Source organism: Jaculus jaculus, chromosome 19 (genome assembly GCF_020740685.1).
Source record: "Jaculus jaculus isolate mJacJac1 chromosome 19, mJacJac1.mat.Y.cur, whole genome shotgun sequence".
In the NCBI taxonomy this organism is placed as follows: domain Eukaryota; kingdom Metazoa; phylum Chordata; class Mammalia; order Rodentia; family Dipodidae; genus Jaculus; species Jaculus jaculus.
In genome coordinates, this window is record NC_059120.1 from 13,039,982 (window position 1) to 13,063,893 (window position 23,912).

The 23,912-nt window shown below is 41.7% G+C and overlaps 1 protein-coding gene across 3 annotated transcripts in view; it reads right to left on the reverse strand.

Moving 5' to 3' along the window:
- The window catches only part of Ttll7 (tubulin tyrosine ligase like 7), a 131,345-nt gene extending 109,290 nt beyond the window's left edge, over positions 1–22,055 (reverse strand). Inside the window, exon 1 of one of the 3 annotated variants that reach the window (XM_045138494.1) lies at positions 21,915–22,054. The gene's annotated coding sequence lies outside the window, so the exon portion shown is untranslated. Of the gene's footprint in view, positions 1–21,167; positions 21,235–21,914 lie in introns of those variants that run through there. The other 2 variants (XM_045138495.1, XM_045138496.1) reach the window with 2 other exon arrangements.
- Positions 22,056–23,912: the final 1,857 nt, after the last annotated feature.

The following is a 23,912-nucleotide window of genomic DNA, read 5'->3' on the forward strand; positions in this document are numbered from 1 at the left end:
GCTCTAATTAAGCAATAATCAAAATGAAGATTTCATGGGCTGGAAGGAAGGCTAAGTGGTCAAGATCACGTCCTGCACAAGCTAAGAGCCTGAGGAAGGAGGCATTTCAAAATTTAATCTATTGTATTTATTTGAGAGAGAGAGAGAGAGAGAGAGAGAGAGAGAGAGAGAGAGAGAGAGAATGGGTGCACCAGGACCTTCAGCCATTATAACCAATGTCCTGATCTATGTGCCACCCTGTGCATCTGACTTACGTGAGCCCTGGAGAATCAAACCTGGTTCCTTCGGTTTCACAGGCAAATTCCTGAGCCACTAACCCTTCCCTTCAGCCCAGGCCTGACACTTCAGTCCCCAGGACACACAGCTAGGCCTGGTCATGCACCTCTATAACCCAAGTTCTGCACAGCAGCAGTGACTTAAGAATAACCGTTGCTGATGGAAAAAATGGCAGAAGCTGGGCGTGGTGGCACATGCCTTTAATCCCAGCACACAGAAGGCAGAGGTAGGAGGACTGCCATGAGTTTGAGGCCACCCTGAGACTACACAGTGAATTCCAGGTCAGCCTGAGATAGAGTGAAACCCTATCTCAAAAAACCAAAAACATGAAAGAAAGAAGAAAGAAGAAAGAAAGAAGAAAGAAAGAAAGAAAGAAAGAAAGAAAGAAAGAAAGAAAGAGGTAAGGAGGGAGGGAAGAAAGAAAGAGAGAAAGAAAGGAAGGGAAAATGGCAACATTTGGGATCGGGAAGAGTCTCTGTCTCAAAAACAAAGGGGTGGACCCCCAATATTCTGCTCTAGCCACCACAGGAGCACACCCCACCACAGATGAGCTCATGGTGTACCACATGGTCATAAACATGTGCATACACTACACACATACCAGATTTCATGCCCATGCGTGAATGCATGCATATACACATGCGTGTGCATGAAAGCAACAAACAGATTTCTTGTAGGATGTCCTTGTGGCTATTATCTGATTGGTTTGTTTTGACAAAACATTGTGAGAGTCTATGACATAAACTTGACTCAAATTCATTCGCAAGTCCAACACATTCCACTCCCTAGTGGTCTCAGGTCTTGTGACCATAATCTCCCTGTGGGTTCCTTTGGATGCAGAGCACCTGGCTTTCTTTTGGGAGCCCTCTCATGGAGGCAGAGTTGTAGTCACACTCTGGATCCAGCAGTCTATGGACAGCACTGAGTTTTAGCTATTTGTCTGGAGTCTAGGATGACTTATGATGGGGGAAATGTGTGGAAATAGAAGGATTTGCTAAGGGCAAATTCTCAGAGGATTACTAAAAAAAGAAAATTCAACTTGTAACAAAACCTCAAACGTTTTGCATAACTCAAAAACCCATTAACTTTTTCTGATAGCTGACTTTAAATGATCACTATGGAAACAATCAACCTTTGGAATTTTTGTGCAATCACTAAAATCTAATTTTATTCCACTATTCACACTGAAAAAAAAAAAAAAGGAAACTCTAGAGCCTAATTCAAATTTTACTGAGTGGAGTTTTACCCTAATGCCAATAACTTTCTTTTTCCTTTGTTAAAGACTTAACTTAGAGTGAAAAGAACAGCCTAGAAAACAATTTTTGGACTGAAGGGAAAATTACACTTCCCTATGGGTGGACATGGTGGTCACCTGCCTATTTCATTTGTATGAGAAGCAGTGCCAGCTCGGACAGGTGACTGGAGTCACGCTCCCTGTCTGAAGGTTTGTCTTGCGCTACCTACTGGGTGTATGTTGAAACAAGCCTAAAGTGGATTGTAGAGGGCAATTTAAAACATGTTGAGAGTCACTTCTTTAAGCAGTTTAGGACAGAGGATCTAGAGCCTTCTAATCAATTCCATGCACCTGTGAACTACAGTTAGTACTTGTATTCAGCTCTTTATTTCTAGGATGAACTTCCAAACAGATACAGTTTACTGGAGGAAACAATTTATTTCAGGCTTACAGAATGCAAGGGAACACCATCAGTGGCTGAAGAAGCTGGCTCCCTTTCACAGATCCAAGCGGAGAGACACCACCAACAGCCAACAAACACCGAAAGCAGCAAGCACGACCCTGCCAGAGCTCAAACTGTTCTCCCCACACCTCTGGGCTAGAATTCCGATCCACCCCCAAATACACCTTAGTGCTGGACTCCAGGATCCGCCTCCTCCAGGTGAGTACTTGAAGACCCAAGTTATAAACTCAGTTTTAATAAAACATCTGAGTCAATGGGAACAAACATTCAAATTATCATATTCAAACTTCTTAACTCAGTTAACTCTCAAATGATGCTATTCTTCCCTTGGTTGGAAAGAAATAACAGATAGCTGTTCTGGAGTAAAAATTTCATACTACATCTCAAAATCTCAACTAAGAAAGATCAATTTGTAGATATCAAAGATGGCTAAAGGAAGCTTGGGCATGGTGGCACACACCTTTAATCCCAGCACTTGGGAGGCAGAGGTAGGAGGATCACCATGAGTTCAAGGCTACCCTGAGACTACAGAGTGAATTCCAGGTTGGCCTGAGCTAGAATGAGACCCTACCTTGAAGCCCCCCCCCCCCCCCCGCAAAAAAAGGTTGCTGCAGGAAATGCAGACCCTTCGTTCTTTGAAATAATAACAACCATTTATAGAATAAGCCCAGGCACAAAGCTGGATACCTGGACGACATCAAGGTGCCAGTCATGGCCACACTGACAGGACTGCTTTGTAAAGGATGTCACAAGCACTTGCTGTATGATCTGTATCTATGACACAATGCCTGTAACTATTATTGTCATGTAAGAAAATAAAATATTCAGATCACAAAAAAATTAAGCTACTTCCTCCAAAGACATGGAATCATGCCATAAGCCTATACTGATGCTATAAAGACAATTATAAGGGACTAGGGAGGTGACTCAGTGGGGAAGAGGAATGCTCCGTAAGCATGAAAACCTGAGTTTGAATTCCCAGCATCTCTGCAAAGAAGCCAGGCAGGGCCACACACACCTGTGATGCCAGCACTGAGCGGGCCAGACGCGGAGGATCGTTAGGGCTCACTGGTCGTCATATCTATCTGAAAAACGGTGAGCTTCAGATTTCGAGAAGGACCCTGTCTCAACGAATTAAGTCATAAAAGCAATAGAGGAGGCAGACCACCCAGCATCTTCCTCCAGCCTCCGCAAGCACACACATCTACATGCACACAGAAACACACACATCTACACACACACAGATGCACACACTCACCCACCACATACTACACACACACCCCAAATTAATTAGTTTAGAAAAGAAACAGTGTGATAAATGATGTTCAAAGTAAGGACTTTTGGGGCCTCCTTAATATAATAAAGTCAATTACCTCATGCTAAATCCAGTTGAAAGGAACACAAAACAGAAATTTCACTCTGGATTCAACACAGCAACTGACCACTTTTTCAATGATTCATTAAACCTCTGGCTTCTCTCTTTACCTGTAAATTAAACAGCTGAGAATGCAGTATGTGACCTGGTCTAATAAAACTATAGGATTCAGAGCAGGCATTTTGTCAGATAATCTCTCTGTAGCTCACTTTTTCTCTTTCTTTTTTTAGCAATTTCTTTCATCCATCTTCCATGTCCATACTACTATAGATTACTTGTATCTTCAAAATAGATTTACCAGAACTCTATGAAACAATCACCACATTGTATAACTTATTGCATGTGGATTATACCCAATAAAGGAGTTGGGGAAAGTACAAAAGTCATTTATAATAATCAAAAAATATTTTGACTATTTTTTGTACTTTTTTGGGAGGAGCATGGGTTGAAACAGGGTCTCATGTATTCCACGTTGACCTCAAACTTCTGTGTAGCAGAGGCTGGCCTCAAACTACAAATTCTTCTGCCTCCACCTCCCAAAGTCTGAGGTTACTGGCATTCATGATCATGATAAGCTTATTTTTTGTTGTTTTTTGTGTGTGTTTTCAAGGCAGCATCTCACTATGGCCAAGGGTGACCAGGAACTCAACTCTGTAGCCCTGGGCTGGTCTAGAACTCATGGCAATTTTCCTACCTCCCTCTCCCAGGTGCTGGAACTAAAAGATGAGCACCCCCACACCCAGATCATGCCTAATTTTTAAACCAGTTCTTGGCAAAACATTGTAATTTGCTTCATCTTTGCATGTCTCACCACTAAATTAATACAAATATTCAACTTATTATGAATAACAATGTGATATAGTCATATATATATTATATAAAACTGTATTTGTTAAAGTGAGAAATAGGGATAGTTTAGAAGAATTTAATTTTGTGGAGATTACACTTTGGGTATCTACTATTTATTTACAATATTTATTCTCAGAAAGCGAAATGTAAATCCAGTCAACATGGAGGAAAATGTACCTTTTGTGGAAAAAAAGAATTGAGATAGAACAAAACAAATACATAGGACGTCTGAGTAAGATTAATGCCCTTTATTGGGAAAATACAGGGTGCCTCATTTCTCCACCTCACTGGCTTCAAATTTGGTTTATCCCCTGGTGGTCCTAGGCTAGTGATTCTTTAAGCTTTTCACATGTAAAAGTTCCTGAGTTCTGTGAGTTCCTTTGCTATTTACCACACTCTAAATTGAAAGAGATACGTGTTTATGACGCTAGTCGTGCCTCTTAGCTAATAAACCATTAACATCACAAAAATATTTTAGTCAAAAAATAATTGTAATTTTCAAAATGAAAACGCTGAAGTTGGTTCACTGTGTTTCAACTCTCCTCAGTGTCTGCGGCTTAAGAGACACCTGTGTTCTCACATGCACTTACCTCTCCATCTGAATTTTTGCACAAACGGGGTGCAGCTGGAATCCCAGCACTCAGAAGGCGCATGCTGCATGCAACATGCTGGCTAGCTAGACTGGCTGTGCTGCTGAGCTCCAGGGCCAGTGAGAGACTGTGGCTCACCAGAGACGGTGCTCAGTGGTGGAGGAAGCTGCCCATCATCGGCCTCTGGCCTCCCCTGCATGTAAGCTTACACATGTATGTATGCACACACAAGTGCACCCAGACAGACAGACATGAATAAACACAGACACACACACACTCACACACACACACACACACAAATTCCTGTGGCCAAAGGTATATGACAAAATGTTTAATATCATTAGCCATCAGAAAATGCAACCGAATATCACAGTGAAAAATCATCCAATACCTGTTAAGTGGCTATTTTCAAAAGCAGGGGGAAAAAAAGACACAAGATAAGTATTAGAGAAAGGAAAACTAAGGAATGTGAATGTCGGTTCCTCAAAGCACTGAAAATAGAACTCCTTAGGCCTAATGTATAACCAAAGGTACTGAAACCATTATGTGGAAGGGGATAACTTCACTACCCCATTCCACAGTGCCAGTCACAATAGCCAAGGCTAGGAACCAACCTGTCTGCCAACAACTGAACAGATAAGAAACATGTGACATATACAGTATGTGTATATGACATGAAATAATGTTCCCTCCTTTGTAAGGAGGGGAATGATGTTCCTTGTGACAATATAATGAATCTGAGGAAATTATGGTATTGAAATAATCCAGTGGCAGAAGAAACACTAACTAATCTTACTTATAATGAGGCAAATCCTGCAGTAGAAGGATAATGATGAGAGGCTAGGTTTGGGGGGGGCGGTGGTAAATTACTGATGAAGGGTATAAAGTTTCATACAGGGAGAGCTGGCTTTAGAATCTATTACAGACTCCAGTCAATAACACTGCAGCCATATGGTACTTCACAACAATGACGAGTGCTGAGAATTTCATAGTTAGGTAACTGTGTCATCGCACAAACATCGTCGCCCACACACGAGGTAGCATCCTACACATCTAGGTTACTCCGTACAGCTTACTGCTCTCAGGTCGCCCACCTGGGCAGCACGTCACTTTACTCAATGCAGCGGGAAGTTATAACCAATGGTAAGCGTTAGTGGTTCTAAGTACATCTAAGTGCAGAAAAGATTTCTCAGTTCCATTCTAATGATAGGGAACCACTACCACATGCAGGGCACCACAGCCTAAAGCACTGACAGGCAGCACATATCTGCATGGTCCAAGACAGCTTAAAAAACTTCAAATATATCATCACAAAAATGATAGGCAAGGAAACCTATGTTATGTTATTTTGATCCAATTATGACACACTGGATGCAATATCAAAAACTCTGCAAAATGTATGTTATGTTTTATCAACAAAAATATTAACAATAAATATTTAGAGTCAACGGTCTAGCTTATACTTGACTTGAACATTCACTTGCATGTAAACTTATGACATCATGAATTAGACATTGAGAAAATGTTTTTTATTCAGTCATGGATATTTTCCAAGTAGTGATGCATTTATTATACAATATAAAAAAAACACTACACTGGTCTCATCAGAAAAGTATTTAGATATTGAAAAGCTGGCAAACTCACAGTGGTGGAGGAAAATGTCAAAGACCCTGATTTTCTCTCTCAAGTTCAAGTCCTGTCAGCTGCTTTCCTTGAGGTGCCATACTCACTGTGTTCATTTTCAAGAAAAATGCCTGCCAACAACTAAAGTCTGAAAATCTTTGATTAAGATGCATTTTTCTTCCAAATCAAATAGTGTTCCAGGGGCTCGGGAGATGGCTTGGCCATTAAGGCACTTGCTAGCAAAACCAAAGGACCCAGACTTGATTCCCCAGTACTCACATAAGGCAGATGTACAAGGTGGTACATGAGTCTGGAGCTCGTTTGCAGTGGCTGCAGGCCCTGGCAAGCCCATTCTTCCTCTACTGTCTGCCTCCCTCCTTCCCCCTCCCTCTCTCTCCCTCTCTCTCTCTCTCTCTCTGTCGTAAATGAATGAATGAAATTAAAATTTTTAAATGGTGTTCCCAGCTGGTTGTGGTAGCACATGCCTTTAATACCAGCACTCGGGAGGCCAAGGTAGGAGAACTCAAGGTCATGAACTCAAGGTTAGCCTGAGACTATAGAATAAGTCCCAGGTCAGCCTGGGCTAGTGCAAGACCCTACCTCAAAAAACAAAGAGAGGAAGAAAAAAGGAAAGAAGTGAGGGAGAGAAGGAGGGAGGGAGGACGAAAATCCAGGCATGATAGCACACACCTTTAATCCCAGCACTAGGGAGGCAGAAGTAGGAGGATCACTGTGAATTCAAGCTCAGCCTGGGACTACAGAGTTCCCAGTGAGTCTGGGTTAAAGTGAGACCCTACCTTAAAAAAAAATGATGTTCCATGGGGAGAGAAAAAAAAAATACAGCTACTTCAGAATGCACGCAGCTGCTTTTCCTGGGACGGCATCATAGTTCAGCAAGTGGCAGGAATGCCCCGTGCAAACATTCCATTGAGGGAAGCTGTGTATAAAAAGGCATTGGTTGGATTCTGGAACTAAATGCAGTAAGTTTACTTTTCTCTCCCCTTCTCATATACAACTAACTGCCCTGGAGATTACACACCAGGCAATGGAAGGATCCTGACACGTGGAAGCAAGAAGTCAGGGTGGTGAGGAACCTTGGGACCTCTGGAAGAACGATGTGCATGGGTCCCCGAGTTTCCTCTGGTCTCCAATATAGCATAGGACTGGGCATCAGACAGCCTCCCAGCCCACAACTACAACAAAGTAGAGGCAAGAGGAGACTGTTCTTTCTAGACAAGGGGCTGGGGAAGGAAGTCCAGCATAACCCAGGCTAGGAGTATCTGCCTCCACCTCACCTCAGAGACACCTTCCCCTCTGACAAGTCTGCCCCTCCCGTAGCTAGGCCGGCGTCAGCAGAAATGTGCTCTCCTGCCCTCATCCAAAAGCAAAAGGAGACCCAGGTCCAGAATCATCCCTGCCTTTGCCCCATCTGCAAGAATGTGGCAACTCGGGGAAGTGCCTTATCCCTCCTTTCCTCCTCCCCACAGAACACTAGGCGCAGGGAAAAGCCTTGGAAACGCCTCATGATGGAGCCAACCAAAGGATGGCTGCCATGGCTCTACCATCCAAACGCAGGGCAGAGCCTGCACACGACACCCTGCTCTTTAAATCGTGTACGTGGCACAGTTACCACGTTTGGTTTCAGTAGCCTTCCTGCTAAATACAAGATTTAAACAGGATGGTGTGTCCTTTGGCGTGGTAATCAAAATTCTAGGGCTCCAACCAACATTCATTTGCCATATCACAATCTGGGACAAACACAGTCTGCATGAGAAAGGGTCATCAACTCACGTCAACACCAAGATAAGTCAGATACTGGAATTATCCTACAAGAATTTTGAAGCACCTCTTATTTAAAAAAAACTACTTCAAGCATCAACTTAGCATTCTCTTGAAACAAATGAATAAAACATAGTAAATCCCTGCAATGAAATAGTTATTTTTAAAGGGATAAATGAACTTCATGGAACACAAAAAAAAAAAAAAAAAAAACCTGCAAAAACTAAAAACCTGACGGATGGTTTCAACATGAAAGTGGCCTTATAGCTGGATGTGTTGGTGCAGGCTGATATTACCAGAATTCAGGAGGCTGGGTCAGGAAAATTGCCACAAGTGTGAAGACCACCTGAGCTACATAGTAAATTTGAGGCCAGCCTGGGCTACATGAGGTCTAACCTTACTTCTTAACAAAAAAAAAAAAAAAAAAAACACAGAAATAAATAAATGACAAACAGGGTAACAATACCTGAGCACAAAACCACTGAACTATTATCACAGGTGACAGAATTTACTCAGACTGAATAAGAATGAAAGTAAACGTCTTGGATAATGACCAAAAAAATTAACATGGTTAAGAGAAAGAATGTGGATGCAGCAAACTATTTGAAGAAATAATGACTTAAAACATAATAAATTTGGCAAAAGATAAACATCACCAGCTTTAAGGAACCAGGGGAATCTATATGAGGTAAAAAAAAAAATTAAATATACAGTAAGATATGTCAAATTATACTATGAAAATAACAAAAAAAATCTTTAAAACAGGTGAGAGAAATGACAGTCAATATTTCTTCTGAGATCAAAGAGCCCAGGAGGAGAGGACAATTTTTCAAGTACTAAAAGGAAACAATTATTAATCCTGTCTATTATATAATAAACTAAAAGGAATCTCAGGTAGGAAAAAAACTAAGATAATTATGACTATCCTGAAAAAAAAAAATGGTTGCAGGAAGCTCTCAAAACACAAAGAATGTCAAAAAGAGAGAGAGAAAAAAAATAAAATGAAATAAAGACAGAATAATAGAAAGTAAAATATAACTATACTTAATAGACCATCACTAACCTAATAAAATTCTCTAATCGGATTTTATGGTAAAAATAAATCATGGCACTATCTGTTATAAGACTTATTCTATGGGGACCAAACACTTTAAATTATTATTTTTAAAAATGAAGGAGTTAAAAGAATCTAAAAGGAAGTAAAGTTTCCTATAGTTAATTCAAAGTGGATGAATGTCAAGAGAATGCTGTGAGAAACCCATGAACACAGACATGTAAAGTTACATAATAATCACCTCATAAACAAATCAAAATGAAACTCTAAAATATATGAAAACAACCAGGAAAGACAAGGGGAAAAACAGAGAAATGAGAGAAGAAAGAAAATAAGAAGAAAAGAGAAAAAATTTGACCTAGTATGTAATTGCTTTTAATATAAATGGTATCAATGCATGAATTAAAATGACTGGCCAAATGCAACACAACTATTTGCTGTTGAAAAACTTCTTTTCATACATAATACACAAGTTAAAAAAAAGATGGGGAGATATATCATGCAGGTATTAATTTTATAAATTTAATTTAATTTTTTTTTCTTTTTTTGGTTTTTCAAGGTAGGGTTTCACTCTAGCCCAGGCTGATCTGGAATTCACTATGAAGTCTCAGGGTGACCTTGAACTCAGTGATCCTCCTACCTCTGCCTCCCAAGTGCAGGGATTAAAGGCATGCGCCACCACATCTAGTTAACATGTCTTTATTAATGTCCGAGAAAAAAAATACTAAAATTCAAGAAAATAAAATTGCTAGGAGCAAGGAAGGCTACTATAAAATTATAAAAATATCAACTGACCAAGAAAACTTTGCAATTCTAAATGCAAAGATGCCAAACAACAGACCTTCAGTAAATATAAAATAAAAACTTCCTGGAGAAAAAATTTTTTTAATCCACCAATGTAGTTCAATACTTCAATGCCCCACTCTCAGCTCTTACTAGTGTCACTAGACAAAAACAAAATATTTTTTAAAAATGAGCAAGAACGTCAGAAAACTGAGCAATACTACCAACCAGCGGGATTTGATTGAAGTTAAAACACTCTACTCAAAACCAGAAGAATTTGGGCTGCAGAGATGGTTTAGCAGCTAAGGCTCTTGCCTTCAAAGTCTAAGGACCCAGGTTTGATTCCCCAGTACCCAGGTAAGCCAGATGCACCAGGTCGCTCATATGCCTAGGATTCATTTGCAGTGGCTAGAGGTTCTGGCACACCAGTGTTTCTGTATGTTTCCTGAGTAGAATTTAGATACTAACAAGAAGAACAATGGGGAAATCTCTTGGGAATCAAAGAGTATCTTTCCAAAGTTAGGCATGGTGGCACATTCCTAACTACTCAGGAGGCTAACATGGGAACGTTACTCAAGACCATGAACATACCAGCAGCCTGAGCCACACAGTGGGAAGTCAATAAAAATGAACAATAGAAAGAAATGCTTTTCAGTAGCCCACAGTGTCAAAGACAAATTTTTTTAAATGGAAACAGAAGTAGAGTGAAAATAAAAACAAAACTACCAACACTCGGTCAAGGAAAAAGTAAAAAACAAAGCAGATAACCTGAATGGTTATTTGGGTATTGCATAAATTATTCCTTATTTTGTATTTAAAAATTCCTGAAAAGGCACTCTCCAGCCCCAGACAGTTTTATAAAAATTTTGCCAAAAATTCAAAGATGAATGCCAGTTTCATATGACTTCTATCAGAATATAAAAGAAAAATAAACAGTTCTCAACTCATATACTAAGGCCAAAAGAACTTTGATGTTGATTTTATATATATATATATATATATATATATATATATATATATATATATATATATATATACACACACACACACACACACACACACACATACATATACATACATACACACACACACATCAGCACAATTGAAAAAAAGTCACAATCAATTATGTCTCATGAATTTAGATGAAAGAATTCTTTTAAAACTTTTGCAATTTAATCCAATGATGTGTGCATGTATGCACAGATATGCATGAATGCAACTAATATGCATGCATGTAGTCATGATGAAGAGAAAATTATTCCACGTATATAAAGTGAATCAATTTTCAAAAATCAATGCTATGCAACAGGCTGAAGAAGAAAAATCATACGCTCATTATCAACTGGCAGACTCAACTAGAAAACAATTTTTCTTTACCTTTCTGTTTTCTTTTGTTTATATATTGTTTTGTTTTGGGGTGTGTGTGTGTGTTCGTGTGTTTTGTTTTGTTTTGGGGTGTGTGTGCATGTGTGTGTGTTTAAACAGGCCTCCTGTAGCCCAGTGTCAAATTCAACATGTATCTGAGGATGACCTCCAATGCCTGATCATCCCAGCACCTCCCAGTTGCTGGAATTGCCCAGGTGTGCCCCACCTGTACCAACTGCAAATAAGTCATTGCTCTGCGGAAATAATCATCTACGTGAAAAAAAAATAAATCTCAAAAGATATTCAACTCCTACAACTGAGTGAGTTCAGTAAGGTTGCAGGATACCAAATGCACCATGTATATTTGTCCCAAACAAAGTTGGGGTTTTAAAATAAGTACAAGAAGCCAGGAGTGGTAGCACACACCTTTAATCCCAGCACTCGGGAGGCAGAGGTAGGAGGATTGCCATAAATTCAAGGCCACCCTGAGACTACACAGTGAATTCCAGGTCAGTCTGAGCTAGAGTGAAACCCTACCTCGAAAAAGCAAAAAAACAATGTACAAGAACTATGTAATCAAACATAAATACTAATGAAAGACATCAAAAAAGACCTACATACCTAGAAAAAAAAATGCACCATGTTCATGATAGCTGAAATCAGTTAGGTAAAGATATCAATTCTCTTTTAAATTACTCTACAGGTTTAAGACAATTCCTATTAACAATTTGGTTAAGTCATTATAACAGAACCTTAAAATGTAAAGTAGGCCTTCAATATTAAAATCAGTCAAAATTAAATTAATTTTATAAAATAGTTGTGATGAGTATCATAATTACATAATTATAAAATAATTTTGTAGACATTGAAGAATTAAGTTGATAAAAATTAATATTAATTTGAAATAATTTAACAATATACTTATTGAGCTGCAAAAAATAAGAAATATTACATAAGCAAGAAAAGCAAAGGGAGACTAATTGCCTATATAAAGCAACAATTTTGTACATGAAAGGGCCTAATTCATAATAGGGGAAAACATTTACAAATCACCAAATCACTTGCAAATACAAAAATGGTGCAAGTTAACCACCAAAAAGATGAACCATATTTAAAAATGGTCAGATGACCTAAGCAGTCATGCAAAACTGTGTGAAAAGATGGAGACATAACATTTCCAGTTGGCAGAGAAATACGATAGAAACAACAGCAAGCATTGCCTCACAAAATAGGGGAAAATAGGAAGAACTGGTGAGCGTGGGGTGGAAGCAGATCCTTGGTGTACTGCTGGAGGGATGGTAAAAGGGCACAACTACTGTGGAAAACACCATCCACTCCCCTCTGATCCAGCCACCTGCCTCTGGGTATACTTCAAGCAAAGTCGCGTCTTGAAGGGTCATTTTCATGCCCATGGCGACAGAAACCAAGGAGTAGAAGCAACACGATGTCTGTGCGCTCTGCTGCATGAATAAACTGTATGCTGCGTATATGCACAGCATTATGAGTCAGCCTGAAAGACAGAGATTCAGGCAGATGATACAGCACCAGAAACCCAGGGGCACGAGGCTAAATGTGACAAGCCAGATACAAGGAGACAAACACGTGCCGGAGCGATGGCTCAGCAATGAAGGCGCTTGCCTATAGAGCCTAACAACCCAGGTTGTACCTATGCACAGGCAGCTACACAGAAACAAATGCTGCGTGATTCCAGCTATATGACGTATTTAACATAGAGAAATAGAAGACTGGCTGTTGGATACCTGGGGCAGAGGCTAAGGAGGAAGGAAAGGAAGCTGGTGGGTGGGGACAGATTTTCAGATTTGGAAGATGTGGAAGTTCCATAAATCTGCACCACATTAATAAGGACGTGTTTAACAACACTGGAGCGTACGCCTAGAGATGGTGAAGGAAGTGACCTTACATGTTATTACAGTAAATAACTACATTACAAGAAACTAGTACTACTGAATAGTAATTGCCAGAAAAAGTTATGTTTCTGAAATACCTACTGAGTTTTAGAAATCACCCATGTAATTACATGAACAACAAACATTTGGCACTATTCTGAAAGAAAAAGTAATTCTAATAGTACTGTCTTACTGATAGTTTCCAACACTCACAGTGGAGGCCAATGCCCACATACAATGTTCTTTCATGTGTGCATGCGTTTGTGCATGTGTGTGTGTGCGCGCACACGCAAACACACATCTGTATGATAAAAGTTTCATTTATAAATCTGGCATAGCAAGAAATTAATAACTAATAATAAAATAGAATAAATGAAACAACATATAACAATTACATAAAAGCTGCTTGCTTGCACTCACCCTTTTATTGCACAGTAGATCATAGCAACCTCTACATATAACTTTGTTTTTCTTTCTTTATTGAGAATTTTCTCCTGCTCACTTAAGAGAAGTACTTTACAGCTTGTCTTTGATCTATCCAAATTAACAGCATCACTATTTTGTACTCCGGGGCTATTGGTAAGTAAAGTGGGGTTATTTGTACTTGAGGATAGTGTGGTAGAGATAGCTATTAGGTAGCTATCTGGAAGGTAGAGAGTGCAATGTGAATGTGCTGGGCAAAGGGGCTACTCAGGTACCAGGCTGGACAGAACAAAGGGGCATAAGATTCTACCATGCCACTCAAAATCATATGTAATTTAAAACTTACCAATCGTTTCTGGAATTTTTCACTGGATATTTTGGGCCACAGTTGACTTAGGTAACTGAAACCATGGAAGACAGAACCATAGATGAGAGGAAACAATAGCAGTTCTTTCTTCTGTGTGTATGTATGTATATATATTTGTAAGTATGTCTATAAACCAATCACTTCCATGTTGTGACAACATATACAGCCATGTACAGAAAGAAAAACTCTCCACTACCTCATTAGCTAATTTTATTTCAAGTTCCAAATCTCCATATCCATAGACATTGTCAGTATGCTTCCTTAATTTTATTCCAGGTAGAAGCTACATTTTAGGACTTTCATATATCCTATGTTGTTTTCATTTTTGAGACAGGGTCTCTTGCAGTCCAAGCTGGCCTCGAACCAGCTATGTAGCTGAGAATGACTTTGAACTTCTAAACCTCAGGCTTTGCCTCCCAAGTGCTGGCAGTACAGGTACGCACCATCGTGTCCAGTTTAAGTGGTGCTGGGTTGACTCCAGGGCTTCCGCCTGCCACACAAGCACTCTGCCAGAGGAGCTGCTCACCACGCCTTGTAGCTTCTAAGACAAAAACTCACAAATGCACTGCTCAGCACAATAGGAACGTACCTATGCCATGCTTTAAGTCTAAACCAACAAAGAGCAATTGTAACATTTAACACTTCGTCAAAGATGAAAATAGCTCTTGAAACATACATCCAAGATAAACATTTGCAAAAGAAAATGTCACTTTTTCCAAAATAGCAACCCAAAACATGTGTAGTGATGCTTTTCATACTGCCAAAATGCTTGTTTGGCACCCATTTTTAAGAAGCAAAAATGTCTTTTCACATATATACAAATGGCTTTCCTTTGAGAAGCACTGAACCCTGCCTCTCAAGCTTCCCTGAATATTTTAAGTATTGCAAAAAAAAAAAAAAAATTCCAGAAACACTTAGTTTGTATGTTCTAAAAATAATGGGTTGAGATGGGTGTGTTGACCTATGAAGGAGCTGATGGAGACTGATCATAGCCGTCATGATCTGCAAAAAGTATTCAATAAGCTTGAGAATTTGTATTTCTTTAGTCTAAAAGAAAGAAAACCAAAAGCACTATCCAATAAACCAGGGAAGGTCAGCCTCGTCACAGATAGCAGTGAGTATCGAAGTATCAAAAAAATCATATCTAAAAGGGGCCTCTGTGAACACACCCTATGTGATAACTGCACCTATGTTTATTTCTTTCCAGCTCCATTTCCACAGTCTGCAAATGGACAAAATAATACCTGCCAATCTTTAAGATTAGAATGTCTAGTCACTAAATATCATCTTACATATGATCAAATCTAGAGCTAACTGATAATGCCCCCCTAACGGTTGAATACATATTATTTATTTATATTTACATTAATGAAAGTGCTCTGTTTTCATCTTTTTCTCTCCATAGAACTATCACATATTTGCTGGTTAACTGCAGACTGTGCTAAATATAGTCTGGGGATTGTGCTAAAATTATTGTCCTGATTTCTTAACAATCCTCTGAATGTTATACCAGGCCATAAGTCTTATGTGAAAAGTCCTTTGAAAATGAAGGATAAATTTTAAATAATAACAATGACTACATATACACATAAAAATGCTTCCAGCACATGTAATGACTCAAATTAAGCCCACCATTGTTAACTTTTTTGCTGCCAATATTCCCTATGTGTGATGTAGTAAGGCTACAACAACTAAAACAGAGTTTATATAAGGTTTAAGTGGGATTGCTTCATTTATAAAGGAAAGATGATGCCACCTTAAGTGAGAGTACCTAAGGAGCAGCACAGTTCTGACCACATGACAACCGTGGAATCATCTTGAAGCCGCTCCCAGGACTGTCACTGCTTCTCCTTTCACTTCACATCTACAAATGTTCAATTTACTCAAAAAAAAAAAAAAAAAAAAAAAAACTTCACTGCACATACACTAATGGAGAAGGAAGGAGAATTTCTTATTTACAAAAGGAAACACATGGGCTGTGTGATCTTGTTAAATTATCTTAGTATCTGTTCCCACTTGCAAAGCAGTGGATGAGAGAGAGAGAGAGAGACGTTCACACATAATCCTTTTTCAAATATGATGTTCCATTTCACATGCTGAGGCAGGAAGACAAAAATAACACCAAGGTCTGGAAGCTCAGGTGCCACCACACGATTTAGAAATAGCAAACAGTGTGGAAGGTCCAGCATACCCTGGGGACCAAGGACAGCATCAATTTCAGAAAGGAGAGCACTCTCAGAGGCCTCTGGGCCATGCTGAGAGAAGACCCACTGAGGACTCAACCACTTAATTCCAAACCTTCAAAAATCAACAGGCCTACCCATGTTATTTGCAAGTAGAAAGTGGGCAGTGGAAAGAAAAATTAACTTATCACCCACCTCTGCAGAACCTAAATAATCTCAATGGCTTTGCTGTGTCAACTGCTAGGTATGCTAAGAAAAGTCATGTATTTACAGCTAAATGTCAAGTGGGAAATAAGGGATAGCTGATAATAAATAGTCAAACCTGCTTAAATTTAAGTCTTTGACTTTCACCTCCAGGGAAATTGTTTGCTAAGCCCACTTCAACTTTGACAGATAATGCCTAAGAAAAATGGAAATGAATTCATGCTCTTCAAGGAGTTTAAGAAAACTATTTAATAATAGAAACCCACTAGGCATAGAATAAATACTCAGTGCCATCCTATAAGTCTAGCTCCTATCATAAATCATCTCTCAGGGCCTGAAAATAGAATGTTTCTTTGTAGTTTATAACACAATGCTTAAGTTTTCATTGTTTCTAGTCTCCCAAGACTGACAGTATGTGCTCAGTTCCTGGTCATACCCTCGAGGCACAGTCATACCCCTTAACTTCTCTTCCAACAGAGCACTGGGATAATTAACAGCCTGTGGACCCAAAGCAGGTGGGAGTCGATCCCATAGGATGCTCAACTAAGACTTCAAGATGTAATCCAAGGCACCCTGTCCAACACTGGGACCCTGCCTTTCTCCTCATAAAGAGCAAATTCCATGTCCCTGTAACAGGAAGGGGAAACTGAGGCACAATCTCTCTCCTCCGTGACGGGGATTTTTCTCTGGTGAGGAATATTGAAAAGAGTGTCTGAGTACTAGAAGGTGACATTGAGAATGTCACCTCCTCAAAGGTTCGAAAAGGTCATCTCTAACAGTTGTGCACCAGGGAGTGAACATGAGTCTTCAACATCCTTCAAATGTGCCATTCATATTCCCTTTATATTTATACCTAGACCTTTTGCTGAGAATCTCAAATAGCTGTACTCCCTTCTGTGACTTCTCCAAGCTCAAGAGTTTTTGGTGCCCTGAATTACAGGGCACTGGAGCCAAAGACCCGAGAATCACACATAGGAGGCAAAAGCTGAAACCAGAAGGAAGCATACATGCTGCGTGGTTCCTACTGGGGGAAAGAAGGTGGAGCTACAAAGCAAAGGTCTAAGGACACAAGCCTGAAACCAGAAAACAGACTATCACCTATGGCCCTTCTCTGACTAGGCATTCCCACTCTCACAAAACCCATTCTCCAACTTTAATGACATCTCTTATGTAGGCCCAACTGTCGACCTTTCTCTTGGGTCTTATTATTTAGTTAATCTTTCTAATTAAGAGAGAGTTTACCTAAAATAGTGTAATGGGGGGCCCATAGACATAATCATATGCTTTTACTATTAGTATGCAAATATTCTACACTAAATATGTCAAGTTCCAAAACGGACATATCAAATTCAAGAGAGTTAATATTTGCTCAGAAGAGTCTAATCTGAAAATGCATACATACCCCTTTCCCCTAGAGAGTCTGGCTCAAGAGAAAAAGCCATCATGCATGGTGGCATATACCTTTCATCCTAGCATATATGAGGCAGAGGAAGGAGGATCACTGTGAGTTCAAGGCCAGCCTGGGACCACAGAATGAGCCTGGGCTAGAGTGAGACCCTAGATTGAAAACACCAAAAAAGAAAAGGGCTTATTTCATACAATGATGTTCACCAGGGTCATACATTTCTATCAACAATATGCTAACAATAAAGAATGACTAGGAAATTCTAGGATGCCTACCTCATGGAAAGTAATGTAAGTATCTTAAATGCTTTCTGTCCATTTATTAATTTGATGAAAACTGGTGCTGGGGATTTTGAAGTTAAAAAGAAAAAATTATGCAATTTCTTTTTCTTTTCTTAGTATTGTAGTTTCAAAATTGTTCATAATTCTACAATAAGAGAGCTTTTTGGCCAACTCCTTTAGAAGGAGGAACACTTTATTTGCATAAAATAACTGTTTTTATTTGAGAACAAATCCTTTTCACATCAAGAAATGCAATGTGTTATGGAAGGGAAGTTGGGGCAAAGGAAGTGGAAACCATGTGTAAGAAGACTTTTCCCAGCTTAAAAATCTATCCTAGTTCTCTACGATTACCAGATCTAAACAGATCTCACATCTGATATTCAAGGTTCTTAGTAACACAATGTGCCCACTTCTCAGCTGCCCCTTTGTCAGGCAGGCTTTCTGCACAGAAAACCCAGCCCTGACTCTCCAAAGGTGACTTAATTCCCTTCTGTCCATGGAGACTGTCCTGGCCCTCTGTTGACCCTTTTCAGGTGTTACTATAGCACTTAACGCTTTCTGGTGTTATGACCACTCCAAGTAATTTTATTAATTACTCCAGTGTGAGTAAGACCTCCCAGCTAGACTTGAAGTTCTAGCTAGGAGGTATTCAAAGCTAGACTGTGAAGTCAGGAAGTGCAGATAGTAGTCACTGGGCAGACACATGCAAAGCACAGAGAGTAACAGTTCTAAATCCAGGCTGGTTTTCACTGTCCCGGTGACATTACCTCGACGAAGTATGCTGTCTGCTTCAGAATGCTGCCTCTGGCATGCGTTACTAGGATGTACACTTAACCTTTTCTAAAATTTATTTACTTGAGAGAGAGAGAAAGAGGTAGAGAGGGAGAAAGAGGCAAAGAGAGAGAGAATGGGTGCATCAGGACCTCTAGCTACTGCAAAAGAATTCCAAACACATGTAACACCTTGTGCACCTGGCATACATGGGTACTGGGGAATTGAACCTCAGTCCTTAGGCTTCACAGGCAAGTGCCTTAACCACTAAGCAGTCTCTCCAGCTCCCTTTTTTGTTGTTAACAGCAATGATATTCTATTTTTGCCTATTCATGTCAAGTCTGAGGTTCCTCTTGGGATTAAAACAGGCTGGATTGCAATAGACCTCCCCAAGGTTTAGCTACAAGCAACAACAAAAATGACCTCCTAGGAATCAAACTTAAGACTGTATACAGGACTTCCCTTCTCATATGGTCATGCCTGAGCAAAAACATATCAATTTGTGTTTCCATTTTATGTCCTCACTTAAACAGTGGGCATTAGTCTATCAATTTCCCCACTGACTTAAAACAGAATTCTCCAAAGCAAGTGGCTCAATACTTCAGAAATGATGGGCCAACCCCTGTCTGCCATCAGATGCTCTGCTGGCACTGAGGGATAAAGAACATTTGTACATTAGCAACCTGCCGCCGGAGACAATAACAAGGGCTGCACATCCCAAGAGGAAATCCATAAATTGTAAGCGAAAGCAAGTCAAATGATCCACCAAAGGACAAGGAAAGGCCTGGCTTCATTATTCTTGCAGAAGGAGCATACAAGGTCAAGATGATTGGGGACTCTGAGGGGAGGCGGCCATGGACAAATCAATTCCGTTTCTCACTGCATAGTTCACTTGATACACACACACACACACACACACACACACGCACACAAATCTTTTAAAAGAGAATGATGGCATCTAAGACTCAATGCTTGTCCAGCTTCTCCCACGTGCTGAGTGTTCTGGATCTTCTCACATTTCAGTTTCTTAGTCCAAAAAATGAAGTCGTTTCCTACTAGGCCAAGTTACAAAGTTGTGATAAATCAAATAACAATATCTGATTCAGATCTACCTGTGACCCACACACCATTCACCAGGCAAGTTTTCTTCCTTTGAATGGTACCTGCAGTTTAAATTATATGGATTTCCAGGTTTCTTTTCATTGTCCTAATTATTCTTCCAAGACCTGAGTGTAGGATATGTCACTGCCAAAATCACGTTGAACATCTTTGATGACCTACCTTTCTTGTGCATTGTGGTCCAAACATCGTTTCTGCTTGCTGCTTTCTAAGAAAATAAATGTTTGCCCACAATTCAAAAAAAAAAAATGCTCTATCATACTAAAAGAGAAAGAATTCCATTTGCAGAAAGTTTTCAGGTTGTTCGTGGTGACGTTTGTGCTGTGAGGATGTCACTACTGACTGATGTAACTAGAAGAGCTGTGGACTTTTGGAGTCCAGGAGACCTGGGTTCAATTCCTGTTCAGTGACCTTGACAATACAGCTTAGCTTCTCTGTTCTTCACTTTTCACATTTGGTTCTGGTCGTAAGTCAATAGTGAGTGAGTGAGTGAGTGAGTGTGTGTGTGTGTGTGTGTGTGTGTGTTTAAGGTAAGTGCCTACTGTCTGGAGACATTGTTCCCTAACTTCCATACATCTTTCTATACCAGGATCGATCAAATCCACCCTGAATCCTGGACAGTTCCTATAGGAATCTTTGCCATGACTGAAGGAAACGCTTCCATTTTCAATAAAGTGGAGCGTGAGAATCCAGTGGCAGAGAAGCAGAGACATCAAACCAAGAGGTCCCCAGACTTCAGGTGGAAGTTGGATGTGCAGGAAAGGTAGACATGTCACTGACACACTTCCGACGACGCTCCGTACTCTCAAGGGGGGGGGGAGGGAATGCAAGGATGTGGGACACCTGCCAGCAAGCAAGACCCCATACTCCGCCAAGGAGCGGAGGGCAGGGGTTCGTCCCACCGGACCCAGCCTGCGCAGGTTTAGAAACTGAGGCAGGAGCCCTCCCCCGCCCCCTCGCAACTGGCCGGGGCCCCCTCCCCCTTCTGTCCAGACCTCGGGTCCCCAGAGGTGCTGAATCACGAGCGTGCCCGCACCGCGCTGGGCTCCCTCCGGGGCGGGGGTGGGGGGCGCGCGTCGGTGCCAGGCGGGGCCGGTGGGCGCGGCAGGTACTCACGGAGGCGGCGGCCGCAGCCGGGTCCTCGCAGGGCGCTGGCCGGTGCCTCGGCGGGGGGGGGGGGGGGGGGGGGGTGTCCCTGCGCTCCGGGTCCTCGGCTCCCCGGGTCCCCACGGCGACCTCCCCGGTGGTCTCGGGACTCTCCCCTCTCCTTTCCCCGCTCGCCCACCGTCAGCCCGCCCGGGGCAGCCACGGCTCGGCTCGGGGCTCAGCAGCTCGACTCGACCCGGAGCAGCCCGAGCAGCTGTCGCGCCCGAGGGGTGGCGGCTACCGATGGGCCAGACCATTCGCCCGCTGCCACCAGGGGTGCGCGCCGTGCCGGGGAGGGGCGAGTGCCGGGGCCCCCGCGCGCGCCGAGAAAGCCCGGGAGGAACCAAGGGCCGGGACGGGGCGGGGGAGCGCCCCAGCCGCCGCGCGCCACGGGGGCCCCCGGGGACGCGGGCGGCCCAACGATGCTCGCCCGGGGCGCAACGATGCTCGCCGGGCTTTTCGGGGGGGGACCTCCCCCTGCTCCCCGTCGGAGGCTTGGTCCGGCTCCGGCGCCTTCCGAACGCGGCTAACAGAAGACATAGCAACGCCAGCGCCTGGGCGGTGTCGCCCACCCGAGGGGGCGCTGGGGGAGCTGGCCTGACCCCTCTGGGGACCACCTCCCGTCTCCTGCACCTTGCAGCCCGTGTATCACCGGGCCACCGTCAGCTTATCACAGGACGGAGAAGCATCTAGAATCACGCAGGCGTCTCTGATCACCTGAGCATCCTTGTTCAGCGAAGTCAACGTGAAAGTTAGACAATAAAATCAGGTGCGGCGCGAGCCTCTTGGGTGTTTGTGAATCCTGTGGTGACTACCAAGCAGATGTTCCACCAGCGTGGTTGGGAAATGTACACTGGGGGTGGTGGTGGTGGGGGGTACATTTTCAACAGATCTACGGAAGATTCTGGAAGAAATTCACAAATAAATTTACAGCTCGTTCGCTGTTTTAGAGATGAGTGTCATGGCAACTGGGAATGACGTCCTTAAATGAACCTTACAGGACTGGACAAAAGTTCCCAAGCTTGGCATTTCTTTGACTTACGTGCTGTGGGTCCCTGACCCAACCACATGTTTATTTCCGACACTGGTGAGAATCAAAATCAGCATATAGCTTAACTTTAAGAAAGAAAGGCACAGTGCCGTTGGCAATTACCTGTAAAATGTGGTGGGGGAGGGGAAGATGTCCACCAAATGCATCCCAAATAAAATAAAGTTTCAGTATTTAAAATCATCTCTTCTGGATGAAAGGGTTGCCTTTTGGACTAAGTCAACACACATGGAGCACCAACATTGCACTAGACTATTTCCAATTTCATCTTTCACTTTTTATTCTACAGCTCCTGTGAGATGGGTGGAAATGTTCCTGATTTTATATGGGGAAACTGGCCTCAGAGTTAGCTAAGCTGGGTTAAAATCTCAGGGGTTCCAAAGGACACAGCAGATGTTGCCTTCTGAAATGTTGGCTAGTGCCTTTCCAAGGAGGCCTCTGAAGAGACACTCGCTTTCCCCATCCTTTCTGGCACCTGAAATGAGGTTGTTTAACGTCCTTTGTCAGCCCTGGCTTTCATGGTGGAGCAAGGGCTGGAACACACAGGTGTCTTTGGTAGATGTCACTCTGAGGCAGTAAGAAGGACCAGGAGGAAGAGGCTGCACGCCCCCAGAGCTAACCCGAAAGAGCAATGTCAGAAAAGCATTGCGAGTGTCCTGAGGGAGTAAGAAGCAATACCTAAAGAATGGTCTTTCGTTGGTCACTCGCACCCTATCGTTTTCCACTTTCCACTAGGCACATACCATTGCTGCAGCATAGTTCACATCACCATTCTTTTAATCTCAAAAAGGAACAAAAAGTTTTAAATGGACCTACTATGATGTGTCTTCATATACCTTAGCAGAATTTAAAGAAAAAAAATAACAAGAGAAAGGGTATTAAAAACCCATACCTCAAGAAAATTAAATCAGAAACCAAGAGTAGATTTGCATTGTTTCCACATGGTGTGCCATTGTGATTGTACTAACTCTTGTCATTACCGTTCACACGTCAGCACCAGCAACATTGATGTCTCCGGGGCCTTATGTTGCTGAGGAATCCAGAGTCGTGGGTCCCCAGAGAAGCCAGCAGCCCCAACTCAGGGCCTCGGAAATATGTAGATCCTTTCTCCACACATAATCGTTTCCCTTGCAAATGTGGATACGCTATGAAGAGGAAAACTGTGGAAGACACACCTTTCCAATCACTGCTCTACGTCAGATGCCAGAGAGATAGGAAGCTGGTACTTCCTAAATCATTAGTATACTGAGGTTAGTGCTTTCATCAGGCAGATGAAGACAGCATGAGTTAAAATAATCAAAGAGGCAAGGATGTTTACAAACCAAAACCTGTGACTACATCTTGCCACACAGAAATGACAGTATGCCTTTCATTTTTGTCGACAGCAGAGAACCTCTTTCACGCTGGTTCACTTTTGGTTTCCCGAGACTGTCTTGCTGCGTAGACTCAGCTGTCGAGCCTCCTGCTTCAGCCCTCTGAGTGCTGAAATTACAGATGTGCGCCACTACGCTCAGCCATATCTATTTTTACATCTATGTTCAACTCTTGTTTCTAAAAGGAAATGAGTCATGTCTCACAAGTGAGGTTTCCCAGTGGAAACCTTGAGGACCCTTGTGTGTATTTCTTTGCTCAGAACCTGAAATAAACAGCCACTGCAGTATAAACTG